At 33.8% G+C, this 26,827-nt stretch overlaps 1 long non-coding RNA gene across 1 annotated transcript; it reads left to right on the forward strand.

Annotated features, from left to right (window-relative positions):
- Positions 1–11,428: 11,428 nt before the first annotated feature.
- Positions 11,429–21,268, forward strand: LOC127866918 (uncharacterized). The gene is made up of 2 exons (XR_008043160.1): positions 11,429–11,579; positions 20,308–21,268. It is a non-coding gene; the product is annotated as an uncharacterized LOC127866918 (long non-coding RNA).
- The last annotated feature ends 5,559 nt before the right edge of the window (positions 21,269–26,827 follow it).

The following is a 26,827-nucleotide window of genomic DNA, read 5'->3' on the forward strand; positions in this document are numbered from 1 at the left end:
ATCACCAAGGGAGACACCCAAAATGAAAATATTTGTCGCTGACAGCAACTGTTTATTTCTAGTGAATGTTAGAATAACTAGTAAGTTTTCTGTAAAACCGAATAGCCCTACAAATAGCAAAAACACTCCTGTGATCTGATGTCCCCATTTTGGATAATTAAGTCGTTTGATATCTAGAAAGGAGAGCCCAGCATAAGGGTCCACGTCAGTAGAGTTAAAAGACATAGTACTTAATTATTGAACATCCATAATCGTTTTCGACAAGAACACTTTTTATCTCATATTCCAACATAACAAAGCCATACAACTAGCCACGACTGTTCCAATACTCTGATCGCCTTGTATGCCAGAAACGTCAGCCATCGATATTTATATACAGTTTCTCTGGAGGCGTGCCTTGTATTTTTGTTCTTATTCGCAAAATCAATCCTCGAGGCTTGAGGATTAAACATCGCGTGAGTTTTCCTGTTTCATTAACACTTCATTAACAGACGAGAAAAAAACAAAACAGATCTTTTCAATGTTTCACTGATCATATAATAAATGATAAGTTTATTAAGACAACAGGTGATCATTTATTAAAAAAAAATATTTACGAAAAATACGTTCGATAAAAAAACATGAACAAAATTAACCAGGTAGAATGAGCAATTATTAAGTCGATGATAAGGAAACGGTAATCCATGCTGTCGTTTAATTCCTACGTATTGGAACTCCATACCGTTGGTTATTACCGCAATAACCAACGGTTGCCCGTCGGTTATTTTTTAATTTACGAAGTAAATATCGATGTAGGGCGATTAAAAATTGTTTGAGGGTAACTGAAAATATGCGTCATCACATTAACATGTGTGATGTTATTCGAACTACATGTATTTACACGGACTCAAGAACGTTCGAATAAGTCATTTATGTCTTTCATGATTTGTGCCGTATTTCGTTGTAATTTAGTTCTTTTAACACAAATCGTTGTTTATATTTAATTAATGTTTGAGTGTAACCAATATTTATTCGAATGTGATTTTTCTCGAAAACAAATGTAAAGATATCATGCATTTTCTCACCGATGTTATGTTTGTATGTGTAGCATACTAAGTCTTAGAGATTGTGGTGTATGCATATGTAGTTTTTATTAATTGCTAGTATTTTTCAACAGGGAGAACATTTGGCCATCAGACGATGTCTCTTATTGAGAACACTAGCTATGTATAAATGTTACAATAAGAGCCTTATTTATTTAAGAATGTATACTTTTTGTAGTTATATTATCTTGCCGTAACCAAATATGACCGGTTAAGTTTAGAATGGGTCCATTCAAAATTTGATTCAGAATGAAGTAAACATCTGTACATGAGCTGTTTGTCTTATTTTTTATAATACCAATATGTTCCAATTTGAAATGTGTGTTTGATACGTATGGCCAAAAAATATCGGCCATATTAACTTACAGGCTATATCTCGGCGATAAGGGTTTTGTTTCGGTGAATCTGCGAACGAAGCTACGATGGATTTTTTTTACAAAATATTACTTTTTATATTCCCAAGTTTCATAGCGATACGTTTAAATTGGCAATATGGTATAGTGCAAATATTTGATAGGCCAGTATATCGGTAAATCTATTTGTATACGTGTAAGCCAATAAAACCTGGCTTAATATGACTGGTCCCGACAGATTTTGTTGTAATTTAGTGTTGCCATACAACAACAAACAACAACAGTTATTTCAGCAAATAAAGCTTATACAAGCTCTTAGCCTACACATATACATTTTATATATACAAGTAATACAAGTCATGGCAGATGTGGATTAAGTGTTAAATTGAACACATGGTGTTAGTGCCAAAAATATATAATATATTCGTTTGAAAAAATATATTCAACATTGACAACAATGTAATGTTAAGAAGTACAGTATTCATTCACTGAAATTAAGTTAGTATCCAGCAACAAGTTATAGAAATAATTATAAATCACATTATTTCAATACGAGAATTATGGTCATAGTTATTTATAAAAAATAACAATTTCTGAAAGTTGATATAATATCATAAATTATTTAAAGCTTAGCCATTAAAAATAATTCAAAATGAAACAACAAGTTTAGCGGAAACAAATTAGCATTGTTTATAATGCTATTCAAATGTATAAGGAATGAGAAATTAAATTTGAGTTAAGGTATGTTGTGCGTGAAACAAAAGATGGAATAATGTTAAAGGGTTGTTACGTTCTAAAAGACTAATTACGTATCTAGCAGGCGTCGTAAATTTGAAGCTTCGTATATAAACTTTGCTAGACTAATAAACATAGTTTTATTTTCACTGGACATCAGACTTTGAAACTTTGAAATTGTTGGCCATCTGCAGTACTGTGACTTCAAAGTTTTCTTCTTAGGTGCGTATATATGGGGCAAACTAGTAAGAAATTCTGCTCAGTTTCTACAGTATTCATATTACATAATTTGCACTTAGATTTTCTTTTTCAATATTATTGTATCGCCCCCTTTCTATTTCTAGGTTATGCGATAATAAACGAAATCTGCTTAGGGCAATTTTATATGTTGGTTCATTAATTTTGTCTGAATAACTTTCAAACGATAAACTATGTTTGAATAAACAGAACGTAGAGAGACGGGTAGAGCTGTTAATATCGGCGTGCCATGTTTGAGTATATGTGTCTAATATTCGTTGTTTGCATTGTATAAATTGACATTTCGGTATGTTTTGGTTTATCCATAATTCGGACATGCCGATGCTGTCGAGAATGTATTTAACGTGGTATGCCCAGTTTAGATTGTTGTATGTATGTCCATTGTCCGTATCGTGTTTTAGCATATTGTATGTAATTTTGATCAAGCTACTCTCATTTGATGATAGTAGTTTAAACCAGTATTTAATGGTGTTTATTTTTCGTATTACATTAAAGGGTATTCTTCCTAATTCTCCATACAACGCGCTAAGGTTGGTTGATTTATTTACACACAGTAATTTCCTTAAGTAATTTCCTTAAAAAGTTCGTGTGTACGGCTTCAATATCTTTCGCATGGGTAGTACCCCATATTTCAGACGAGTAATTCAAAATTGATGCTACTAAGATATCAAAGAGTTTGAATTTGCTTTTTGTGCTGAATTCATACATGCACTGAGACAAGTCGGTGCATTGATTTTGACGCATGGCCTGCTATGCACTTTTGCGTTCTGTTAAAGTTACCGTTTTTAAATAAGTATACCCCCAGATATTTAAAGGAAGTAACGACTTCTAGTTTTTCACCATACAGAAAGATATCGATGTTTGTGTAATGTGTTCCTTTTTCGAAGATAAGTACTTTTGTTTTAGCTGTATTTATTTTTAATTTCGATGCATTACAGTATGCTTCTATGTCTGTTAGCATGTGTTGTAGTGAGTTTGGTGACGTTGCGAATAAAATTTGGTCATCAGCATATAAAATAAGAAATAATTCAACTCGTCTATAGTGAATAAACCATCTAAATCTGTCTTTATGTTCTCCAACATGTCATTAACGAACATCATGAAGAGTAGTGATGAACTGGAATCACCTCGTTTCACTCCTTGGTGTATCGAGAATGGGTCGGACAAGTTATGATTGAATTTATTACTGATTTTACGATACTATACATCGCTTTTAGAGCGTTTATCATTTTTGAACTCACATTTTTCGATATCAATTTTTGCCAAAGTAGTGTGTGATTGATTTTATCATAGCAGTGTTGATAGTCGATAAAAATGTATAGTGTATAATGTTTGACCTGAGTTTATTATTTTTGATATAATTGCGTTTAGTATAAATATACAATATGTTGTGCTTTTGCCCTTTTGATAACCAAACTGGCAGTTAATGATTTTTTGGTGTTTGTTTGTCCAGTTTGTTAAACGGTTGAGTAGCAATTGTGAGTATATTTTTGCTATGATATTATTTAAGGTTATACCCCTATAGTTTTTTGTTTCATTTGATTTCCCGCCCTTATATATAGGGACGATGTATCCGAGGCCCCAGTCTTCCGGGTATTCGGCATGGTTGAAAAGTTTGTTGTATATTGCTAGGAGGTGTGGTCCTAATACACTAAACGAGGATTTAATTAGTTCTGAAGATATATTATCAGGCCCACAAGACTTATTATTTTTTATGGAAGACGGCTGCCTTGAGTTCATGCAATGTGAATGCTGTATCTAAATCAATATCCATAGATTCGGTGGTGGCAACATTTTCATTTATGTGTTGGGGTTGTTCGGCTTATAAGTTTTTAAAGTGCGTATAAAAGTCTGCTACTGTTATACTGTCATCCTTGTTTGGTGCTTGTTTATAGCATTTTTTAAGGATTTCCAGAAATGTTTTGGATCGGATTTTGCTATGTCTTCAGGGTTTTTTCCTTCTGATTTTTTGTATTTTGCTTTAGATTTCTTTCGTATTTTGTTCTCATATTTACAAAGTGTGTTTTGTTTTCATCTTTAATTTATTGAATATGTTTCGTGCGCGTTTGAATTCTCTTTTAGCTGTGTTGCAGTTGTAATCCAACCATTTCTGGGAATCTGCTTTATTTCGAAAAATATTGTCGTGGTTAATATTTACTTTATTTCCAAAAATTGTTACTGCATTGTCATTAATATAGCTAGTTAAATGTTTTTATTTCACAATTAATGTTTTCCTTGTTTTCATTTAACAAATTGATATTCTCTTTCAATGAGTCTTGAAATTTTTGCAAGAAAACTTGAGTTACAAACAAGCTTAGTTTCCTCTTTGTATTCAGCGGTTGTAATGTCTAGTTTTGGTGTTACATTTTAAAGAAAAGTAAACACCTGCGTGATCAGAAAAGTTCTGCCGATTGAGTATTTGAAATTCGTTTATATTATCAACATAGTTTGCATTTATAATAAGATAATATGTTATACTCAAGCCTCTATTTGAGACGAAAGTTAATTGATTGTCCTGCTCTTTGTTGAGACGACCATTAACGATAATATGATTAGTAGCTCTGCATATATTAATTAGCCTTTTACCGTTACAATCAATTACCTTGTCCGGATTCTTGCGTATTACTGGGAAATGTTGATTTATAGATTCTGTTTCTAATTATTCAAAACAGTCAAGGTACTTATCGTACTCTTGTATATCTGATAAGTTACCTGTTCGGGAATTGAGGTCACCCGTTATACATGTATTTCCGAGCTGCCCATATTTCTCAACCCCTTTCTCAATTTCATCAAAAAAGCGAAATCTTGGTCAATTAAAACTTTCGAAATGACAGGTTGGATGTAAGTATGACACAGATACATATCCGACTCTACAGAACTCCAATTCTTGTTTTAATTTTAGCCACACAAATGCATATTGGTAAGTTTCTACAATGGATATATTATCCGATAACTCATTTTTATAATAAATTGAAAGTCTACCGCTAAAGCGACCTTTGTTTGTACCAGAACGTTTATTACCGTAAACATGGTAGCTAATATACCCAATTATGTCAGTGTTTAGCGGTTGCTTTTTGTTTAGCCAAGTTTCAGAAAGTAATATTAGATCATATTTTGTAACGTATTCTTGAAAGTCAACATCATTTATTTTTCTGGCGAGTCCATTCACGTTCCACGCTATAACAATTAACTTCCCTTCCTTGTCCTAGTGTGTAACCTCCTTGAACTGACTGCTTGCATATTCGTGTGATAAAAGTTTTGCCCCGGCCCACTTCACTTGTTAACCGGCGCTCTTTTTACGGTTGAATAGAGTGTTCTTTTCCCGCCTCTGCTGTAGCACTGCTTTGGTTTGCTGAATTCCGATGCCCAGCCCGGTGGTTTTGAGGTCATTTGTTTTGGTGATAGCCGTCGTCCGTACCAATTCTCGTTGTTGGTAGTAGTGGAATTTGGCCACTATTGGTCTGCATTTTCCATTACTGGGTTTACCAAGTCTGTGATCTCTGTCTAATGTTATATTCTCCACTATTCTAAGCTTTTCTGAAATAATGGATTTCACAGTCCCCTCACAATGTTAATTTATCACTTCGGGGCAACCATAGAACAATAGATTTTCTCTCATGCTTCTTACTTCTTGCTTTTAGGTCGTTCGTTTTTGCTCGTTTTCATCTGCTTGCAATTTAACGTTTTGTATCTTTTCTTCGAGTTCTTTATGATGTTTATTAATGTTTTTAATCTCTGTGTCGGTGGATTTTATTTTCTGCCTGGTGTCTTCCAATTCATAATTCATAAATTGAGAAGATGTTTCAATTTCTTTCGTTCGAGCTTCGATGGATTTCACCAGGGTAAGTATAGTTCTGTGGCGTCATGAATTGCAGATGTGGTGGGTAATATTGCCCTCCATACGCAGCTTGTGTTGGTTGCCCGACACCAGTCAGCTGTGCAGTAAGCTGTGCAGTGGCTGATGCTTCCGGCGACTGGTTTGACATTATCTCGCACTTTTCTGGCTGGTCGTTTGTATAATTAGCAGAGGCGTCGTCCTTGGTACGTTTCTGCCCCCTTTCGTTTTTTACTCTGTTTTGACATACGATGTGTATGCTACCAGTCTAATCTAATATCATCTAATCCAAATTGACTGCGAGGTGTCAAGGACGATTGTATTTATTTAATTGGTGTTATTACCGGTTCGTGATATAGCTAGCTTGAATAAGTCCAATTATCGGATTAGGTTATCGGTGGTTAATACGGCTCACGAATTGTGCAAGAAATTGATGTCTTGATTGTGCTAAAATTGCAAAATGTACTATTATTATAAGAAATATGTTTAAAAAGTACTTTTTAATACCACGCTTCCTATTATATATATATATTCAAAACGTAAAGCACATATGTAGCACAAAAAAAATATTCCATTCCTCTGTCCAAAATTCGGTTTTTGCACTCGCGTTTAATAAAAGTCACTTTATCCCATATTTGTGAGAGCTTAAAGAACACGTCCACCCCTGCCTATTTTTACGTGTTGCGTTTGTAGTTGATAAAACACTCGGTTCATGAGATTCAAGCTTTGACAATGTTCACAGTGTGTTATTGTTTTTTTCAATAGATTCCCATTGAGAGACTTAAGACATAAGTACGTGATTTCTTCTTTTATCTTCAAGCAACCATCAACACAAACCTAATTTGGAAAATAATACCTTTCTGCGATTAAAATTGTTGCATACATTTCCTAATTTGCTTTCAATGATTTGTTTGTATATATGTGGTCGCTATTGGGTGGTATACGTATATTGTACATTAATAAGTATGTTTTATGAACTTTTAGTGAGTTTACTTCTTAGTTAAGTACTAAGCAATTTGATACAATCAGTGACGCGTGGCGGTTATTCTCGTAGTTGTTTACTTCGGGTATCGTGTGAAGAATTATATTAAACTGTTTGGTGGGATAATAAAAAAGGGTCATAAGTTGTGCCGCTCAATTATTGAGAAACTCTTGGCGACTAAGCTTGGGTTATCGGTTGAGTTCTAAACAGTATTTGTATCTAGTTTGTCATGCAGAGACTTAAAAAAAATGTGGATTTGTAAATTATTTATTCTACTGGATTGTATCTTGGGAATTTTGTTTCAAGAGAAATAACCTGATTGTTTTAACTTTTATGTTTTCATTTCAACATTTAAAGAACATGTTTCTTAAAGATTACATGTAGTAATATATTTTACGTGTGTTCATTTGGTACACTTTAAAGAACTGTCAAATCTGCAAATGATCTATATACCTGCCTTCAACTTGTTCAATTAATTAAGACATGTGCTTGTGAAACTTCTATTTTGGGTTTCATGTGTGTTTTTTTGTGCCTCGAAAACTACTCCAATGTGACCATGTGCCCACTTTCCAAATGTGTTCCGTAATGTGTGGTGTATCTGGCAATGTTTACTGAGGAATAAGCGAGTTCTTGCAGACGAAACTGGGAAGATTTAACACGCAAACGAAACAATTCTGAGCTTTCATTCAATTCCAATAATGGACTTCATTACTTATTCTAATTAAAATCCTAATAAACTGAGTGTGTGTGTTTGACTTTTGCACGGTCTAATACGATGTATTACAGTAGATAATAAGACAATATCATGTGTATCTCACGCGATTGACAGATAGTTGGATTCCATTTTCTCACTTCTTTTATTGTTTGCTTATTCATTAAGCTTTATTCGTTCAATAACTATTAATGTGTTTGTTCCCCCTGGGATACACTAATTGTATTCTTGCAAAAAGTTCATGCCTTAATATTTGAGACATATGTCTTATTTACACATGCAATGTCAATGCCAAGTTTCCATCTGACATTAAGTTCGTTTTCTTCATTCATTAGGCGTTCTCAACCCAAAAATAAACACACAAATTTAGTTTGTCCAATATGATTAGGTAGCCTTCAAAGCAATTTAAATCACTGAGGATTTGATTTACTGTGACAGTTCCAAAAACCTATTTCAGTTGTATTCATTTGTGTTGTGCATGTCTTGCATTTTTGTTATATATAAGTTGACCTAACCTTATCAAAGGAATGTAGACCCTGTGCGATTTACAAAGGAACGTCATACAGATCTAAAGAGTAAAACCGCTCATACTCGATCCATTAAAAAGAAACTATATTCAAAATAAGGGTCTATATAATGTATACCTTTTTTTATTTAAAACAAATTCTGAAACCAGAGGGCACATTATAACTTGTGTAGTACTTGTGTTTCGGAAATAGGTATCAATGACAAGACAATTAAGCGTCAGCGATACCATAATGAGTTATTAGACTATTACATAGGAGGTTATTAAGTGATCAAACGGGCATGCGGAGGGCGACATATATTTATTCCGTTTTATACCCCCTAATTACTGTTACTTAAGTGGTAAAAAGCCGCCCATTTTCCATCCATATTAGAAAAAGATTCGCGCGTTGATTTGGTGTTAATATGCGTTCTAGATCACGTACCTGTTATAAGCGACATGTAATTTATGATAGTTGCTGGGTTTCACATATGTTTCTAATCCTTATGCAAATGGAGAATTTTTATATTTTAAAACCTGATTATATTCTGCTTTTCATGTTTATTTGGCTGTCTGGTAAAGGAACACGTCTTAAACTTGTTATACAAGGTTTACACTTATCTGAATGGTTATATCATGATTTATTATCAAACGAGGTCCCGTTCAATAAAACTGAATACCCCATTCATTGGAAGTAAATCTTTCACTTGTACATTTCAGCTTTTTATCCTAATTGAGACACAAAGTCCAATAACAGTTCTTATATTACAAAAAACTGATATCATTGTTTGACAATCTTATAATGCCTGTTTTTGCATATTTAGGCAATACGACCCTGTATTTTAGGGTTTTTTCTTTGCCAGATTCATGGCAAACATTTCTTAAATAAATACATTTTTTTACTTAAATCATTTACACGTACACGAGATTTTTGGCACTTGGTCAGTTTCAAAAATGAACTGGTCTACAAACATGTGTCTGATGGTCACAACTCCATCCCATCATTTTTCCATTGTTATACGTGTAATTCGCAATGCACTGATACGTCAGTACCATAGTTATCTCGTTAAATCATTACTTTGTTACTGCTTTAATTATGTCATAATTGTTTAAATCCAAAAGATTGAGTTAAATTAAAGGTTATCTCGTATAATTTTTTTGTGATTTAACAGTATTATTGGACGTCATATTAAATTATATACACTGATTGTACAACATTTCTATATAACAGTATTTAAAACACATTCATGTAAGTACAATACGTGTGTCTGTAAATAAAGTTTTAGATTCTTACGCAGACTTTTATTTGTAATGTTGTCCTGTATGCATAGTATTAATCAAAACCCAGCAGAATGCAATTGTTTGCTGTAAAACAAAGTATTGCCATTATGATTGCATGTATTATTATTGTATTTCAAATGATAAGAAGACAAGTTTCATTTTACGATTTAACTGAAATAAATTATTTTATGATAAATATGTAAAATGATTCTAAAGTATCATTATTTTTCTATCTGGTTATTGGTTATGCTATATTTTTTTATACATTTAAGTAGTTTATAAAATATTAAACTGACGATTGAAGATGAAAATACACTATAATATGATGATATTTTTATTGACAGGCAGCTATAACATCAAGCGGTTGTATTGTATGACTTTAAGTCCTATAGCAGCGAAGATCTATTTTATCTTTTTTGAAAAAAAATGCATCCTTAGTAATATATATTCCAAAATATATTTGCTATGTGTTTGACTTTAAGTAAATATGTTATGTCTTCCGTGTAATATTTTCATGGAAGCGTGTTAACAACTCCACAACAGACAAATAACAACACTTGATATTGTTTTTTAGACTTAAGGCTGGTACTCAGCTGCGATCGCACCCAAACATTCTCGCACTGGTCTTGGTCTCTCGGTAGGCAACCACACACACACACACATACACAATATCTTTATTTCTGTCACGTTCCATGATAATAACAGACATGGCATAAGCATAAACATCGCTTTTGGTCATGAGACTGCGTTCTATCACATGTTATTCGATATACATAGTTGAAAGCATGTTTTCAATAACAGAGACATAAGTGAAGTTTCATACTATAACCAAATTTTATCTTTGTAAAAAAGGCGTACCGGGGACAGTTGTGCTTTACATTTTCTATGTTTTGATTATATCTTTGTATTGAATGAATATTGTTTCAGTGATACTAATTTAAACAGATTTTTCTTTTCATTTATATAAGTTTTTATGCAGTAATTATAGTAGCTTATTTAACCGTTATGATATTAGTAAAGTCGCATAAAGAATATATTCGTCCGAAAATAGTAATGGCAGATATTAGTATTAAAATGTATGTATTAAAAAGATCTTATTAAATGTAAGAAGCGTCTCAACGCCAATGATGGTAAATAGGCAAAAGTATCAACAATTTACAGCATATGGTAAGGTTTAGTAAAACGCGAATAGACATAATATGTATTCAATATTCGAAGGTTGCTGGTTATAAGAAATAAAAAACATATTCATATAAATACAACACATAGTACACATATTGGTTACATCTGCTAGAAGTTCGGGAGACTATACAAGTGCTTAAAATATTTAGTCAAACGTTTTTTAACGAGATATAGTCGAAGTGCATAAACAATGTATGCAATAATATTTCATTGTTTACAGTTAAGCATCTATAACTATTATAAGGTGAATGTAGTCGGAATTTACAAGGCATTTGAGAGAACATGCAACGAATCAAACACTATAATAATGTACATTAGACTTAGTAATTTAATCGTGCAACAATAATAAAAGTTATATTGCGCATAACAAGTGTGTTCATTAGATAATTAAACCTCATAGAATCGAAAAGATGGTTTTTAATCTAATTCGTTTGCTTGAGTATGGATTCAGTGGTATGCAGCCTGTGATTAAATTATTTTTAGAACAATCGATTTACCCAATAGACCTGACCTACATGCCGAAATCGAGATCGCGTGTAGATCAGAGTTGGGTGTGTGTAAGCAGTGCGTTTATGAATGAAATTGGAAAGTTTTGCACGTGCTCTGCAAAAGTCACATGCGGGATTACTGATTTGGATTTGCCTTGAATTGCAGGTATGTATGTTTATTTATTTTGATGTAGTGTCATGGATTCTACGTTAGTTATTGTGTGTTTGTGAACGCATCCATAATTTTACGAGTAAACAAGCTTGTGCGTTTAGCCATGTTAATGCTGTTGCACTGCATTAATTCAATGTATTTGATGATATTTGGGCGTGTGGAGTAATATCCCGGGATCAATTGACGCCTTTGTTCTGTGGAGTGTGGGCACACAAGGACGTAATGAAATTCGTCTCCTAATTCTCCTAATCCTAGCTGGAGGCAAAAGGGGCAGTTTCTTAAGTTATGAGGAATATTAGACCATCTTTTGCACTTTAACTGGTAGTTTGTGGTTAGCAGTTCGGAATTTAATGAGGTTTGTTGTAAGGTTACTTGGAAGTGATGTTATGTACTTTTCGAGTTTAATATTGTTTTTGAACAGGAGATAGTGTTTGTCTTTGTTTGACGTGTTAAGTTTTGCTTCCAATTCTTGTAAAAAATGATCCATTAGAGTTTGTTTAATTGCCTGGTGGACGTTGTTTGTGTTGATATGATTTTGGGCCTCGAAAATGTATGTATTTCCTGTTTCGTTGAATATCTGTTTAATGTAGTCGAGCCATTTGTAAGTTTGAGGGCTATTTAGCATATACTTATATAGTATGTATGTGTATTTTGTGTGGTCGCTATTTATTATCTTTTACCAATATTTTATCGTGTTTGTTTTTATTTGTATTTGTATTGGGTATCTGCCCAGCTCTGCGTAGAGAAATGAATTGGGAGTTGATTTTCTGAAATTAGTTATTTCTTAAGAAAAGATATATGTATTTTCTCCAGATTGTTTGTGTTTTCGTATCCAAATACTTCAGTGGAATATGTTAGAATTGGTAGGATTCAGCTATCGCATACTGATATTTGCAAGTCGAGTTGAAGATCGAGATTGTTTATTCTTTTGTATAGTAGGTGCAGTGCTTTGTTTGCTTGTTCTTCAATATGTGTTCTTGCTTTTAAAAAAACTTCCACTGTGACTAAAGTATGTTCCTAGATATTTATAAGTGTCTACTATTTCAATAAGTTTATTGTTTATTTTGAATGAGTAGTGTTTCCAAGTTCTTTTATTGGTGACAAATATTATGACTTTCGTTTTATCTACATTTACTGTTAATTTCCATTGTTTGCAATATTTTTTGAAATCGTCTAGACATTTTTGAAAAGATTTTGGGGAATCTGCTAATAGAATCGTGTCGTCGGCGAACAGTATGGCTATTATTGCAAGGAAATGCATTGTTTCCCCATCCTGGTATTGAATTTGAATCCCTTTGTTGTTATTGTTTTTAAGGTGTTCGAGTAAGTCATTAAGGTAGTAGGAAAATAAAAGGGAGAAAGGTTGTCCCCTTGTCGTACACCCTGGTCGCAGGCAAAGAAAGCTGAGTGTCATTTTTTGTTTGGACACATGATTTGATGTTGTCGTACATGTTTTTTTATAATTCGAATGAGTTTTCCTTGGACATTGTTGTTAATTAGTTTATGGAATAGTTCTGCTCTGGGGATTAGGTCAAAGCATTTGGTAAAGTCTACAAAGCCCACAAATAGTTTACTCTTTAATTTGTTCATGTTGTTTATAAGAAAATTAAGACGGAATATGTTGTCTGTTGTGGAGAAGTTTTTACGAAAGCCTGCTTGATTTTGGTTGATTATGGAATTTTCATTGCTATACCTTGTTAATCTTTCATATAAGACGGATGTAAATAGTTTGCCTAGACATGATAGGATCGTTATGGGCCTATAATTTTCAGGGCTATCGCGTGGGCCTTTACCTTTGTATATTGGAAAGATGTAACCTTTGGACCAGGTGTCTGGTATAATTCCACTGTTAAATATCATATTGAAAAGTTTAGTGTAAATTGGAAACATCAGAGTTATCGTGGTTTTAATATATTCATTGCAAATAGTGTCGGCCTGGCTACATATTTTGCCGTTTTTACATTTGTTGATCATTTTATCAATTTCATCACTGCTGATCAGAGAGTAAAGGGTAGTTTCTGTGTTGTTGTCAATTATATTAGGTTCAACGCTAAAGAGGTCATGATCACTTGTGTTTTCATTTGGTGTTGTGTTTAATTCTTTGAAATATGTATACAATTGTTCGATGTTTGGTTTAATTTCGTCTTTGTGACTTTCGAGTGATTTAAGGTAATTCCTATAATGCTTCGGTTGTTTGTTTTTCATGGTTCGTAATTGGGTTTGAGTACGATGTATATGTTTTTGTGATGGAAATGCACGATTCGTTTGTATTCTGTGCTTGAATGGTTCAGTGCGTTTTTATTGTTTGATGTTTTGTTTTGACTGTAGTGTTTACGCATTCGTTTGTAGGTTAATCTCTTGTTATTACATTGAGGCCCGTACCAGGGTTTAGATTTGATTGAATGTGGTGTGTTTCTTTGTTTTTTATGATGAAATGATTTTGGTTGAAATGTTTGCACGGCTGTCGTATGGAATAGTTGTGCTATTTGTGTGAGGGCCATATTGATACTGTTGTTGTTGTTGCGACTATTGTTTTCGGTGTTGATAGAATTGTCGTGTTGAATAGTACTATTATTGTTGTTGATGTTGTTGGTGGTGGTTGTTGTGTTAAGAGTAGTTATATTAGATGAAGTAAAAGTAGTAGCAGAAGTTGTATTAGAAGAAGTAGTAGTAGTAGTCAGAGCTCTAGATAAGGGCCGTACAGCCGTAAATACGGCTTTTTAATGAAGGTTTACGCATTTATTTTTATAAACTGGCCGTACAATTACGACTTCAATATCCCTTTTACGCATTTACGAAAAATATCTGGCCGTATCGATACGTCCGCGTCAGCGCGGCGAGATTGGTTGGTCTGAAACCTAACGGCGCTTTTCGTTAATTAAAATTACCGAAAAGTTTGAGACTGGGCTCTAATATGTATGTTTATTCCGTCGCGTCATTTTCGATACCCGTAAACCCGTCAAAAACAATATGACTATCACGCCTTTATAATGTCTCCTTTTGATGTTTCTGTGCTAGTAATTAGTCAATCATCTGATCACACGTCTTCCGATCTAAGTGTGTTTGATAATTGTTAAATTGGTCCCGAAATTATTTTAATTGGCAAATCAATGCATCATACCTCTGCCAAACTAATTAATCGTAATACTTTACGTTTGTAACACAATGAATCATAACGTTTCCGTTAATTAATTGCAATTAAAATCAAACGGATAATTGAGCAAACATCAAATTTGTAATAATTGAATAATCTTAATTTCCCATATATGATAAACAAGTACTAAATTAAAATTGCAATTTATTATAAAATTTGTATTAAAAATCTTAATTTTCCATATATGTTAAACAAATACTATTCGGAGCGAAAGAATCATTTACAAAAGCCTAATATTACATAATAATTAAATAAGGGCGAAACAACCCACTTGAAAGGGCGAAACGACCCTGGGCGAAACGACCCGGGGTGACAGAGGGCGAACGGGATTAAGGGCGAAACGACCCGAGACCCTATGCGCAAAGGGGGGCCAGCTAAGCCGCTTTCTGTTCAAAAATACACTTTATTAGGCTACATAAGGTCGTCTAACCATCATGAAATCCAATGTGTTAGCGCAGAAAATGACATTGTCGCCCCGATATTGGACAATTTAATTGCATTGGTGGCAAAAAAAGGAAGAAAGCATGATGGGAACCGTATCCGAACCAAAACTGTTGATTATTAGAAAACAAAATATGATTGGCTCGTAACAGAAAAAAATGAAGGCGTTTTACGGCTAAATTGTAAAATTTGCCGCAGTGCTGCTAAGCCTTGTAAATTGAGCACAGTGTGGGCCTATGAAGGTTTGTATTATACAGACTTTTCATAAACAAAAAGTAGTGTACTTTAAGTACAGATACACTTGATGTTCTTCTTAAAATCAGTATGCTTGGACCACAGCTGCAGCAGTTTGATCCAGTGCCAGCAGTGAAAAAAATGGTTAAGTGACAAGAAAAGGAGAAAGAAAAGACTTCGTGAAGCATATAAACCAAGGAAAAAGGCTAAAACATGTTAATATCAGATTGACTGTATTAGTATTACAGACAGCTGAAGCAGGGATCATATTTTCCCGCAACATCAATCGGTCCGGATATAAATGGGGAAAAGTATCCGACCATGTATATCCGAAATCATGACAAATTACGTTAATATATATATATATATATATATACCATTGATTTTGCTATTCATGAAGGTGGTGTAATACATGTACAATTAAAATTTCCTTAGGCATTTTTAGCTCATCTATTTTTTGAAAAAAAATTATGAGCTATTGTCATCACCTTGGCGTCGGCGTTGGCGTTGGCGTTGGCGTTGGCGTTGGCGTTGGCGTCGGCGTCCGGTTAAGTTTTGCGTTTAGGTCCACTTTTCTCAGAAAGTATCAATGCTATTGCATTCAAACTTGGTACACTTACTTACTATCATGAGGGGACTAGGCAGGCAAAGTTAGATAACTCTGGCGTGCATTTTGACAGAATTATGTGCCCTTTTTGTACTTAAAAAATTGCAAATTTTGGTTAAGTTTTGCGTTTAGTTCCACTTTTCTCAGTAAGTATCAATGCTATTGCATTCAAACTTGGTACACTTACTTACTATCATGAGGGGACTGGGCAGGCAAAGTTAGATAACTCTGGCATGCATTTTGACAGAATTATGTGCCCTTTTTATACTTAGAAAATTGACAATTTTGGTTAAGTTTTGTGTTTAGGTCCATTTTATTAGCTCATCTATTTTTTGAAAAAAATTATGAGCTATTGTCATCACCTTGGCGTCGGCGTTGGCGTTGGCGTTGGCGTTGGCGTTGGCGTTGGCGTCGGCGTCCGGTTAAGTTTTGCGTTTAGGTCCACTTTTCTCAGAAAGTATCAATGCTATTGCATTCAAACTTGGTACACTTACTTACTATCATGAGGGGACTAGGCAGGCAAAGTTAGATAACTCTGGCGTGCATTTTGACAGAATTATGTGCCCTTTTTGTACTTAAAAAATTGCAAATTTTGGTTAAGTTTTGCGTTTAGTTCCACTTTTCTCAGTAAGTATCAATGCTATTGCATTCAAACTTGGTACACTTACTTACTATCATGAGGGGACTGGGCAGGCAAAGTTAGATAACTCTGGCATGCATTTTGACAGAATTATGTGCCCTTTTTATACTTAGAAAATTGACAATTTTGGTTAAGTTTTGTGTTTAGGTCCATTTTATTCCTTAAGCATCAAAGCTATTGCTTTCATACTTGCAACACTTACTAACTATCATAAGGGGACTGTGCAGGCAAAGTAATGTAACTCTGACTGGCATTTTGACAGAATTATGTGCCCTTTTTATACTTAGAAAATTGAAAATTTGATTAAGTTTTGTGTTTAGGTCCACTTTATTCCTACAGTATCAAAGCTATTGCTTTCATACTTGCAAGATTTATGAACTATCATAAGGGGACGGTGCAGGCAAAGTTATGTAACTCTGACTGGCATTTGGACGGAATTATGGGCCCTTTATACTTAGAAAATTGAAAATTTGGTTAAGATTTATGTTTTGGTCACTTTACCCCTAAAGTATCATAGATATTGCTTTCATACTTGGAACACTCACAAACTATCATAAGGGTACAGTAAAAGGACAAGTTGCATAACTCTGGTTGTCATTGTTACGGAATTATGGCCCTTTTTTGACTTAGTAACTTTTAATATATGGTTAAATTTTGTGTTTCGATCCACTCGAAGTATCAAGGCTATTGCTTTCAAACTTCAAATACTTACATGCTATCATGAGGTTACTGTACCTGGCAACTTGAATTTTACTTTGACCTTTGAATGACCTTGACTCTCAAGGTCAAATTATTAAATTTTGCTAAAATTGCCATAACTTCTTTATTTATGATTAGATTTGATTGATACTTTGATGAAACTACTCTTACCTGACATACCACAATAGACTTCACCCAAACCATCCCCCGTGCCCTCCCCCCCCCTCCCCCCCCCTCCCCCCCCCCCCTAATTTTTTTTTTTTTTTTTTTTTTTTATAAGATCATCTCACAAATGACCACCACACCCTCACACTATACCCCCACCCCACCCCCCCCACCCCCCCCCCCCCAAATTTTTTTTTTGATTTTTTTTTTTTTTTTTTTTTTTTTTTTTTAAGATCATCTCACAAATTATCACCACACCCTCACACTATACCCCCCCCCCCCCCGATTTTTTTTTTTTTTTTTTTTTTTTTTTTCGCTTTTTTGGAAGATAATGTAATAAATGTCCACAACCCCACACTATACACCCCTCTTCACTCCACTCCTCCCTCCTTTGTGATTGAAAATGAGAGTCCCTTCACCTTTAAAAAGAAAATAGATGAGCGGTCTGCACCCGCAAGGCGGTGCTCTTGTTTTTTAAACGGAACGAGTTTTATCAACTGGTTTTATAATTTGGTATTTCATTGTTGTTTCGTGTGCCGTTTTATCAGACTTTTCATCGTTGTCAATATTATTAATCTGTGTAAGTCTATACCGATGTTTTAAATTGTTGTCGGCTCGATAATAGCTTACAAACATGCACTGAACCAAATGTCTGTGCGTAGGTTGGCTACTGACAACAACAAACCAAATAATAAAGAAATTATTTGTTGTCAAATAACCCACGGCCGATAGTTTTGATGCGTAGGGATTTAATCACGAGAGCCAAGCATTTGAAACCACGCATCTAATTTTCCGGTCGTGAGTTATTCAACAACAAAGTATAAAGTACACGAATTATTTCGATTCTAACACGGTTTTACTAAAGATTTATTCAATGTATATTATTTTTCTTGTGTACTATTTTATGTGAAGTTCCTCCCATAAAAATAACTTTCGGATGTTCTGTCGATCAGATCCGCGACTTTCTTTGATAGTTATATTACCGGATTATTACGCTGGTGGAAAATGTATCGGCATGTTTTGTTTAGTTACAGCGCGTGCATTCAGACGCGTCTTTCCGGATGCGTCTTTAATCCGCTGTTCACAAGTTTTTGATTCTTGGTCTGACGTGCAATAAACCGGTCCTGACCGGTTTAGAGACTGCAGCGAATGGATTATCACAACTAATCGAGATAAGAATGTCATAAGGGTGTGTTAGCATGTACACTGTGTAATCGATTTTATGACATGGTCATGGGAATTTTAATAGCAAACAGAATCGGACCGACTGTTTGGGATTTTCAATCGGTCTTTCATGACCCCAATCGGTCTAGGACCGACAAAACCGAAAAAAATATGATCCCTGAGCTGAAGTGTTTGCTTAAGCTTTTCTGACAGTGATATTAGTGTTCTATTACTTAGTTTACTAGTTGGCTTGTGTTTTTGTCAATAAAAATGAAGAAATAGTATTTAGTTATGAGTGTTTATGTGTTTTGTATTTGCATCATAATTAAAGAAGCTAAATATGTTTATTATAATTGTTGCAAATGTTTCTGAAAAGTCAGTTATACACCCATCAATATCCAAGAACACAGGTAGTACATTACTACCTGTATTGTTGGATATGGTAGTACAGGTACTAATTGATTTTCAGCGTTACTCCTTTTCTTTCTGTCACTGGAAGTACCGGTACTAATTTCACAAATCCTTATCTAGAGCTCTGAGTAGTAGTGCAAGAAGTGGTAGTAGTAGTATGAGCCGCACTATTTGTAGTATTAAGTAAAGAGTACATTGGTGTTAAATCATGATTTTCTAAATTCAAGACGAATTCGGCTTGTTAATCTGATTTCCATAGCCGATTTTGGTGTTGTTTAGGATTTTGATTTTTCTTATTTTCGATCACTTTTGGAGGTTTGATGTTTAAGGACAACACAGAGTGGCCATCAGAGACCACTGGGTCAAGTTCTATGGTTTCAAAACTGTGTAAGTATTTTAGGGTATTTACTGAGCAAAGGATGTAGTCAATAACAGAATTCTCTTTGAATGTTGAACGACCTATATTCTTATCTTTACTGAATCTTCCATTTAGGATGAGTAGATTGTTGTTTTTACAAATATTTATTATGGTTTTGCCTATTCCGTTTATTTTAGGATCGCGTGAGTTCCTCTCTATGTTCATATTATATTTAAGTAAATTATACTTATGGTTAAAATTATTAATCATGTCATTGTCGAAGCCAAAGTATTCGGACAAGAAATCGTCGAATACTATGAAGTCGGATAATTGGGCTGTATGGCCGTTAGTGTCGCCTGTTATTATAACGTGACTATATTCGTTGCTCATATCAGTGATCTCGATTTCGAAATTATTGAGTTCATCTAGGTTAAAGAATCTTGATGATTCAGGTGGAATGTACACTATTCCAAGTAGGACGTTGTGTTCGATTGAAATGCAACCCTTTTTAAGTATTGCCCAAAGGATATAATCGGAGTCAGTTTTGATAATTTCTACAAATTTGAATAATTTTTCTTTGACAAAAATACCCAGACCCCCTGACTTTCTGTGGAATTTCATTTTTCGTGGATGGGCTTAAAACTCAAAACCATCAATTTTAATTACATCATGCTCGTCTATTTTGCATTCTGTGCAGCAAAATATGTCAAACTGATTAATATATTCACAGAAATCTGGGTAAATACACCTTTTCTTTAGTCCACATACATTCAGCGTTCCAATTTTAATAGTAACTGACGGGTTTGATTTTAATATTGGACTTGTCGTGTTTTTTTCTTATACTTTCAGGAACGGACGTATTGCATGGAGAGGCGTTGGGGGTATTGTCCGGGGAGCGGGAATTGGGGAGTGCACGGTGTACATCATCGCCATCTTATCCGGGCAAGGTGGCGGCAGTAAATGCATTTGGCTGGCAATCCTTTAGATTAGGGATTGTGTCGCACTCTAACATAAGGATTCTTGGCCTTTTGGAGTATCCAACCCGTTTGTGCGTTCATACTTCTAGCGGTCGCTTTTCTCTTCACCACTGTCTCAAAATAATGCTGATGTTAAATTTTGATAAGTTTTTATTTTATTTTATTCACCGCGTACATATGAATGTCGATCATATTTACCGTACCCAAAGACACATTGTAATACATGTACAAACCTGTACCTTTTTTATACAGAAAAAGCAATTTAAATAAGACATTAACAAACTGCGTATTTATATAATTTTATTATACTACGATTTCTTTTTAAGAAATCATTATAACCATTCCGTTAATGCCATTGTATTAAACCATGTAGGCAATTATTAGTCGGCATAATATATTGAATTATCTCGTCCAATCGAACTATGTAAGCTGCTTACGGACGCCTTGCCGACTGAAATGCATGACATTTTTTGGAATAATTACAGTTGTAGAGGCATTTACAGGTATAACCTACATTTCTGTATTCGCTATACCTTATGAATGCACTTACTTATTACTTACCTTACTCCCTAAGGTGGTGCAGTCACGTTATCGTACACAGGTAATGGCTATGTGGGGGTATGTTTAGCGAGTTTTCCATGTGCACGTGGATGTTAACGTGAGCGCGAATATGAGCGTGATCCGCGAATACGACTTATTTAAGACGAGCCTGCGAGTTCGCTTCTTGTGAATTTATTAAGTGTGTTGTTTCTGAATTAAAAAAACGAATAGCATCTAAGAAATTATTAATTGTGTTGTCATTGTAATAAAGCAAAGATGAAGGCGTAAAATAACTCTATGTTTGTCGAGGATGTCCAGAATGTTTCTTAAACCTTATTATTTACCACATCTTGCATTTAGTGCGGTGTTTTTGAGGCGCGTTAAACAAAAATCGGACTTGTACGATTTGCGGTCGACTAAATTCTATACCAGCATGCGCTCCGCGGAGTCCGGTCAGAAGCCACCCTGTCCGCTGAAAATGAACGCAAGGTTTCGAGCCCTCATTATTTTAATGTCGATTGGAATGCCAGTTATTTTGATAAATTGACATTATCAATCAACTACTTTTTATGATTTAGTTGATTTTAATATGCACACTTTCACGGAAGTCACCAATAACGGTCCGGTAGCGTTTGCTGTGAGCACTGACAACAAACGGTACACATAATTAGAGATAAGTTTGCGCACGGTACCACCAGCGGTGTTCAAGAACTTCAACTCAATTGACAATCAGGTGTTAAATTGCGTTTGTGATCCGGGTTTAGTAGTCTCGATTTTCATAATTTTTTCTTAATAAACTATGAGAACAATTATTTGAAACATGGACTTAGCATCCATGTAATTAATAATAATTAATGATAAAGAATATAAACGCTTAAAAGGTGATTAATTGATAACACACATAAACCCGTCTACAAAGGGACACAGAAATAGCGTCCATGTACATAATTAATGAGTGAAACCCGTCTTTATTCCCCAATTGAGCAAACGTGAATGTGCTAAGAAATATAATATTATTATACTGTTTTTTATAGATAAAATGGTTATTTAAGAATACGCGTCCTTATAGTCGTCAATATTCAATAATACATAAAGCGCGCTGTCTTTCGTTTCTGATAATGTTCAAATGTCTGACAGTTTTAATCGTCCAATATGATTGCGTATTTTAGCAATGCTATGTCTATGGGTTGTATTGACAATAACAAATAAATGCGGAACTTTTAGACTACATGTTTAAATTATTTGTAAACAAATAATGAGGTTGACAAATCAACAGTTACACTATCCATATCTTTTAATAGAGGAATAGAGATATCAATACGAAAGACTCAAGAAAGAACCATACCTCTGTAAATATCGAATGCTTAAAAATTTGGCGAATTTGTGTGGACTTATTAACGATGTTATTTGACTATCAATTTCTACTCTTTGCATACCAATGACAATATTATGGATACAAAGTCTTTGCTTATTTATGTACAGTTAACAAAATAAATAAACACTTTGTACTTATTTACCAATCAATGAAAGCGACCACCTTCAGCATATAATGGTACTAAAGATGTTGATGATTTTACATTTAACAGTGTTTTAACAGAACTTTATTTGAAGACGTTCAATATTAGTTGTCACATTAAATCTCCATAGCTCGCATTTATAATCAAGGATTGCCAAGATATTTTGTATCAAACAACTTGATAACACTTATTGGGACTTCCATGCCTTCATTATACAAATAAAGGAGTTCATCGCCTTTGTCACTTGTTCATAACGTGAATTCGTTGCACGAATAAATATCAGATATGACCATGTTAAAAAGGCGATTAACTCCTTTATTATTCATAATAACATTGGAAATCATACACAACAGTTATCAAGATCAAGCCTAAGCGCCCATAAATTGGAGATAAAGACTGGTAGTTATAATAACACCTACAAAAAAACGCACATGTAAACTTTGCAACGCAAACACACTTAAATCCGAATATTACTAATTTCAAACTTGCTCAATCTATAAAATCGAGCAAAATAGTTTATTCGTTCCAACAGGTCAAATTAAGTGCAATTTAAAATATTATATCTTGTCAAAATACTTAATCCGTTTATGCCTAGTGGACTCTCCGTTCCTTTAAAAGTGGATCAATTTATTTCCCAAATTAGGGATGTCTAGTATATTTATTTATATATTTAGAATATATCTTACAGAAATTCCTTTAAGCAAACAGTGCAAACCCTGATGAGACGCCGCATCATGCGGCGTCCCATCTGGGTCTAAGCTTTTCGCAAAGGCCTTTTTCTAGACGCTATGCATAAATGGGTTAAGACATAAACGATGATGTCAGATTCATTACTGATGCTTTGAAGCTCCGCGAGTAAAGTGTTTGCTGTTCCTAAAAACGGTTTATAGAACTCTAAATATATTAGCATTTATTACTTATTTGGTCTTTCCGAGTTGTTTAAAATACGTACACGTGTGTACATGTTGTTTCAACACTTTCCAGTACATGTCTATTTACATTATTTCAATTGTAATCGACTGATGCACTTTGCCTATATTTTGTTTACTCGTATGTAAATGTTCAAGTTTAGCTTTCCGATGTTCCAATAAAAATACTTGAAACTTGATAAACAAGCAACAGGTAACTGCCCTAACGGTGTGTACTATATCAGACTAAATGCGGATATAATAACAGCTTTGCTTGCGTGTTTTTAATCTAAGCATCACCTGATAATAAGAAAACGATAATAGTGCAGTAACCGCGAATTCTAGATATTTATCAATTGTCAATGTATCTCCTAAACGCGGCAGCTGCTGTAACTTATCAGAAATTAAAGAAGGGCTTAATGAAACGCTGAATAATCTAGAAGCATATTATGAATAATGGAATTCCACTCTTTATATTGGAAACACAAAAATGTTCATTTCCAAAATGGAGCCTGCTATCCAAACATACAAATGGACATGAACATTCCGTGTTTAGTTGTTCTAATCGGCTTTTAACAAATGCACGCCACAGAGTATTGCAATTACTATTATCATTATTATCATAATCGCTAATACAATCATTGTACAGATCATATGGTTCGTTGTAAACAGCGTGCATCGAAGATTCAGAGGCAAGCCTCGTCATTATATTATTCTCAGCCTTGCCTGATATATTACAAAAAGATCAGGCAGTAACCTGTTATTCCCCATATCGCTCACATAGGCAATGATTTTCAGAATGGCATCGTTAGATTCCATTTAAATGCGACCAGAACGGGAAATTTTGACTAGGACAACAAAAAAGTCGTGTTTTTAATGACATTAAATGTATTAATTTACAATTTTACAGTTTAGAATATAATATTCATGTATTGTTAATTTTTAGATTACGATTTCATAGAACAATGTGTTTAATTTATCTCATAAAACATTTCATAACCCCATGGTTATTCGTCTATTTGCACGCAGGCACGAGTTCATATGTGACCATATTGATTACATATAAAAACTATAATAATAGTCCTAATGTATCGCATTAAAACGGATTTGGTACGGTTGAACAACATACGAAGGCATTAATTCCAATTTGCAATGTCGTAAATGCACATACTTAGAAACTAATACGATCGTGTTGAGGATTAACTGTGTTTATGACAGCTATATATGAGAAAAATGGAGCGAAGTTATCACGGCCTCGACGTCTGGATGGCTTGGATTCCTAGTTAGAAGTGGATAAATCTTTAATAAACATATCCTTTTTGCCATGCCATACGTTATAATCGAAAAGAAAACACTCTTTCTATAACAAAACTTATAATAATGTTTAAATACATAGCTGTCAAAGTTCAAGATACATATATTTATTTAATGCTTTCCGGTGGTTTATAGAGAAATATCGGTGAATTAAAACTGATAATTTCACTGTTTCAAACAGTGAAAATTATCAGTGAGAATTATCGATAATTTTCATTGTTTACTGTGAAATGACGTCATTTTATTTACGAAATAACGTCATTATCCCAGCAAAATTCGTTAGTTAAACTCTTGAACAATGTATATAAACTGTGAAAAATGCATTAAATAAAAAGAAAATGTGTTGGATTCAGTGGATTATCGACTTTAATTCACTCGTGATCATAGAAAACATATATTTTCACTCGTGGCTGCGCCACTCGTGAAAATATTATTTTCTATGATCACTCGTGAATTGAAATCGATAATCCACCGGATCCAACAAATATCCTCTATATAAAAAATGGAAAGACAAGGTTATAACTTATAGTAGGAAAATGATGCGTCAATTAATTCTAATGACTGATTTTGATGATGTTACATTTCAGATAATAAATAAAATCGCTGAAAGTGACCTGTTCTCAAGTAAAAAAAATTTTAATTTGTGTCACGGATTCAAAAAATAAATAAACAATGTCCATCGGTGAGCAAAATAGCACTAATGACGAAGATTCGAACTGAAACGGTATTTTCGTTTAAAGTCAACGTTAGCAATTGAAAAGTGACCTGTTCTCAATTAAAAAAAAAATTAATTTGTGTCACGGATTCAAAAAATAAATAAACAATGTCCATCCGTGAGCAAAATAGCACTTATGACGAAGATTCGAACTGAAACGGTATTTTCGTTTAAAGTCAACGTTAGCAATTGAAAAACACAAAGCGTTACAAAAGCGAAAAGATTGAATAATTTGAAAATTCCGGTTGTTATCGTTATATTTTTTTACCATACATAAAATGAACATTAAAATACATTTCTTTTGAAAGAAGGACGGTTGCTCGAGTGGTATTGACGCTAAACTTTTACCCCAATGGTCAAAGGTTCGAGCCCAGGTAGGGATTTTTATCTTTCTGCATTTTTATTTGTGATTTAAACTCGAGATTTTTAGTTCTAATGTTTACATTTATAAATTTGAAGTATTTAATGACAAACTTCAAAACATGCCAAAATCTGTGAAAAAGTCCCATTAAGGATAAAGTCTCAAATATAATGCGATAAATATTTTCCTGAGGAAAATCGATGTTTCTCTAGCTAGTCGCGCCCATGAGGAATTCACGCTTTACGAAATTTTTCATTTTTTTATTCTCAACCTAAAACACTCAATGGAATGAGATGCTGTTCAGAGTTGTGTTATACCCGTCAGGGCAGGGAATTCACATCGTTCGGTATACATGGACTGTCGGTACATTAAAACCTCTACATAATTCGGCCGCCGTCGACGACCTGATCCCGCGTCATTGTCATCACCAGTGGTTGATATCAAATTAATTGGTTTATCGGCAAAGTTTTGATGAACGCTCGTCCCGTTTGTTGCGGGGGATAGACTACAGGTGGTTAGCGTGTGGCTGTGATATTTATTAGTAAAAACATAATTGTGAATGATCAACCATCAACTTGACTAACAACGTTATATATATATATATATATATATATATATATATATATATATATATATATATATTTATTTATTTATTTATATATGTGTATATGTGTGTGTATATATATATATATATATATATATATATATATATATATATATATATATATATATATAAGTTCGGCCTCATTAGACTCAACCCGCCTCAATTGAACCATCTGCGGGAGCATTGGATTGATTGAAACCGGTGGATATAGGAGAAGGAATAATAGATTTATATATATATATATATATATATATATATATATATATATATATATATATATATATATATATATATATATATATATATATATATATATATATATATATATATGGTTGATATGAATAATTGCATGCGACACGCACTTTCAAGGGAATACGTTTTTGCAATACATAAATACATTAATCAATATGTAAGTCGCTGTCAAGAAGACAAA

This window comes from Dreissena polymorpha, chromosome 2, assembly GCF_020536995.1.
Source record: "Dreissena polymorpha isolate Duluth1 chromosome 2, UMN_Dpol_1.0, whole genome shotgun sequence".
Classification (NCBI taxonomy): Eukaryota; Metazoa; Mollusca; class Bivalvia; order Myida; family Dreissenidae; genus Dreissena; species Dreissena polymorpha.